Here is a 4,418-nt window from a genome sequence, read left to right on the forward strand (position 1 = left end):
CCACTGGTTTTTGCTTGCTAGTGCTACAATTAGTCCAACTGTTTCTAATCTTGCAACTGGTGCGAAAACTTCTAAGAAATCAACCCCTTCCTTTTGCATAAAGCCCTTTGCTACCAATCTGGCTTTATATTTTGCAGTAGTGCCATCAGGGTTCACTTTTGTCTTAAAAACCCATCTTACATCAATAGGTTTCTTATCAGTTGGTGGCTGCACCAACTCCCAAGTCTGATTTTTGTTGATTGATTTGAGTTTTTCTAGCATAGCTTCTTTCCATACTTTGCTATTCACTGCCTCATCAACTGTGATTGGATCTGCATCAGCAAATAGAACAGTGAATTGAGCTAATTCTCCTTCATCATTGGTGGTGTCATCAAGTGAGATTAAGCAGTCTCTAAATCTAGCAGGTAGGTGTCTAGCTCTTGTAGGTCTTCCTGTGTGTGATTCAGTATCTGTTGTTTCAGTGTGAGCCTCATTTTCAATCTCAACTTGTGACTCACTAAGGTCATGTTCACTCTAGTCAAGGGAAATTGTATGAACATCAGATTCTTTCCCTTGATTCCCCTCCTTCTAGGAACTTGACTCAATGAAATACACATCCCTGTTATACATTACCTGATTTGTCTTTAGATTAAACAATTTGTAGGAGCCACTTGGATGATAGCCAACAAAAACCATTGCTTCACTTCTCTCATCTAGCTTTTTTCTTCTTTGTTCAGGTATGTGTTTGTAGCAGAGTGATCCAAAGATCTTGAAGTGTTTGATTGAAGGCTTCCTTCCAGTCCACAGTTCTTCAGGAACCTTTGGTGCTATCCTCTTTGTTGGACAATGATTGAGAACATAGGCTGCAGTTGTTGCAGCTTCACCCCAGAGACCTTATGGTAAGTCTCTACTTCTTAGCATGATCCTCACCATATTCAGGATAGTTCTATTTCTTCTCTCAACAATCCCATTGTGTTGAGGGGTGTATGAAGCAGTTATTTCATGGATGGTGCCATTCTCTTTGTAGAAATCCTCAAATTCTTTGGATGTGAATTCTCCCAATCCATGTGTCCTTAGAATTCTGAGAGATTTCTCAGCTTGTTTTTCAACCATGCACTTAAAAAACTTGAAAGTGACAAATGCATCACTCTTTGCTTTGATCAGGTATAACCAAATTTTCCTGCTGAATTCATCCACAAATGTGATGAAATACTTATTCCCTCCTAATGATGGAACCTCAAGTGGACCACATACATCAGAGTGTACTACATGAAGCAAATCAGTGGCTCTTGATGCAGTGTAATTATTGAACACTGATCTTAGTTGTTTGCTGATCAAGCAGTAGTCACATACTCTTTTTGGCATTTGAATTGAGGGTAAGCCCGAGACCATTTCCTTTGACTTCATTAGACTCAGGTCNTTGAAGTTGAGATGACCAAGTCGCATATGCCACAACCAAGAGTCATTAGATAGCATTTCAACATTAAGACATTGAGATTCAATTGCATTGAGAGTTACCTGAAAAGTTCTGTTCTGAGTTAGGGGAACTTTCCTGACTTTTCTTGCACTGGAGTCAAGAACCTCTAGATATCCATGCTGCATATTGATTGAGAAACCTTTCTTAATTAATTGTCCCAAGCTTATGAGATTATTCCTCATATTAGGTACAAAAAGCACATCAGTTATCATTGCCTTTTTTCCATCCTTCCTTCTTTTTATCACATCTCCTGTACCCTCTGCCTGGATTAGCATGTTATCAGCAAACCTAACCTTACTTCTCTTGTTTGGATTGAAGTTGACAAGCCAATCTCTATGACCTGTCATATAGTTTGAGCAGCCTGAATCAATATACCAGACTTCCTCACCAATGTCCTTCTAGTTTGTAATCATCATTAGCATGACAAGGCTTTAATCTTCTTTATCTTCAAGCTCTTCTTTCACCATGTGTGCCTTACTGTGATGTCTGCCCTGTAGAGTAGCTTGGCTTGGAGGTGCTTCGCATTCATTTGAAAAAATGTCCAACTTTATTGTAGTTGAAGCTTTTGATCTTCTTCCTATCTATCTTCCTCTTCCCCCCTCCCCAACTGTTATTTCCTCCTCTTCTAGTGAAGTTCATGGACTGTCCAGAATCAAGTCTTTCTTGATCTTTGCTTGAGTTTCTTTCCCTTTGGTCTCTACCTCGGTTTATAGTTCCATCCTTGCCATAATAGCTTCCCTTCTTGGAAGTTTGGGCATGTAAAGCTTGTTCAATTAGTTTCTCTATTTCTCTTTCTATGAGCCTCAAGGGAGCCTTGGAGTTCCTCAACCTTGAAGTCTTCAATTTTCTTGAACTCTTCAATAGCTACTACAATATGATCAAAGTTTGGAGTTAAGGTCCTTAGGATCTTCTATACTAATATTTGATCAGAGATCATTTCAACATAAGCTTTCATTGCATTGGTGTGACTAATGATCCTATTGAAGAATTGTGCCACTTTTTCACTAGGTTCCATTTGCATTAATTCATATTGTCTTTTCATTGTCTGTAATCTGACTTTCTTCAACTATTCTGCACCTTCCAGAATTCTCCAAGCTTCTTGAGAAGATTTTGCTGCAACAATCTTCTCAAAATGTGTATCATCAACGCATTGATGAAGTAAGCACATAGCCTTGCAGTCTTTCCTTCTGTTTTCCTTGTAACTATGCCTTTGTTGCTCATTTGCTTCTGTAGTGAGGTCGGAGTACCCATCTTCCACCATCTCTGCTATTTCTTGGAACCCCAAGATGGCTTTCATCTGGATGTTCCATCGATTCCAGTTTTTCCCATCAAGAATTGGAAGATTTCTTTGGAAGTTTGAGCTAGATCCCATTTGTTGGTGCAGAAGAAAAAAAATGAAGAAGAAGTGGTGTCGATGAGTCGGAGGAATGAAGAGAAGAGAGAAGAATGAGTGAGTCCCTTTTGGATCTTGTTAGTGCTATTGATACCAGTTTGTTGGAGAAATGAAGAATAGAATGATTGTGCAAGAAGAAAGAATGAGAGATTTACAAAAGAGAAGAATGAATCAATGTATATGAATCTTGTATGGAGTGTTTAGAGAGGATGTGAATTACATAGGGAGAACATACTATTTATAGAAACAAGTTAATAACAAGAAAAAATAACTTTCTGTTTATAGTAGGAATTAACAAAATGGTAACATAACAAAGGCGTAATATATATTATAATTATATATAGATTAACTTGCACACTGATCACATTAACATATATATATTATTAATAATGAATATGTTTAAAGGGACTATTTCATTAACTTTTTATGTTCTATTTTGGAGAGGGTGAAACTGTATAGTTATAGGGTGATAGTAAACTGCTCTATTTTGTAGAACATGAACATATTATTAGAGTGAACAGATGTTATGTATAACGTGAAAGTATACTAATATAAACAAACGTTATGATCTTCACTCTAAATTATACTTTCATACATATTGTGATATATGTGTAACAGAATTTTGGAGAAACAGAAAACATTCTATTTTTTTAGATAAGAAACAGTGATATATGTATATACAAAACATGATACAATAAAGGAACATATACGTATTTACTTATATATATTTATATATAAATAACGTTAACAATAAAGTAATATATATTATATTATATTATATGTATATAATAGTTAACTGAGAAGCAAACCATATATATATAATTGTTTTATGAATATGTATGTAACTGTAATTTATGTGTAATTTTGAGAGTTATATGTATATATAATATTATGACTTGTTAGATGTTTGGAATTATTATATGATAGATTTGTTAATCATTAAAATGGTTAAATTTTTATGATTATTTAATTCCAAAAATTGTATGATTATATTTCATTTGTTTGGAATTACTGTATGATAGATTTGTTAATCACCAAAGTGGTCAAATCTTTCTACTTATTTAATTTCAAATTGTATGATCATATTTATTTACTCATCAATTTGATAGTATGAATTATTTGTTTATGAGTAAATTGAAGTTCATTGTTATAAGACACTTCAAAATTTCCCAAAGGTCGATTATTTATTCTTATAATCAATGAGCATGAATATTGGTAGTGTAAATGTATCATTAGTTATATTTATATATCCAAAGATAGTAAATGTTTCTAATATATACATACATCATTGCCAAATTATGTGAATTTCTTTTAGCATCATTATGTCTAGTATGGTATATTGATGGATGACCCAAAGGTAAATATTAATAAACACTTCTGAAGTAATCTGAATTAGTTTTGCATATAACTCAAAGCCTTAACGTTTTTGTTTGATTTTATTGATTGCAGTACCTGTTGCTTTGCATTCACAATTCTCATATGTTCCAGCTTTCAATGGACTTAACTTCTCTAAATTGAGTGAACAAATCCAATTTTACCTTGGGGTAATAGATTTGGATTTATCACTTA

Source organism: Lupinus angustifolius, chromosome LG03, assembly GCF_001865875.1.
Source record: "Lupinus angustifolius cultivar Tanjil chromosome LG03, LupAngTanjil_v1.0, whole genome shotgun sequence".
Classification (NCBI taxonomy): domain Eukaryota; kingdom Viridiplantae; phylum Streptophyta; class Magnoliopsida; order Fabales; family Fabaceae; genus Lupinus; species Lupinus angustifolius.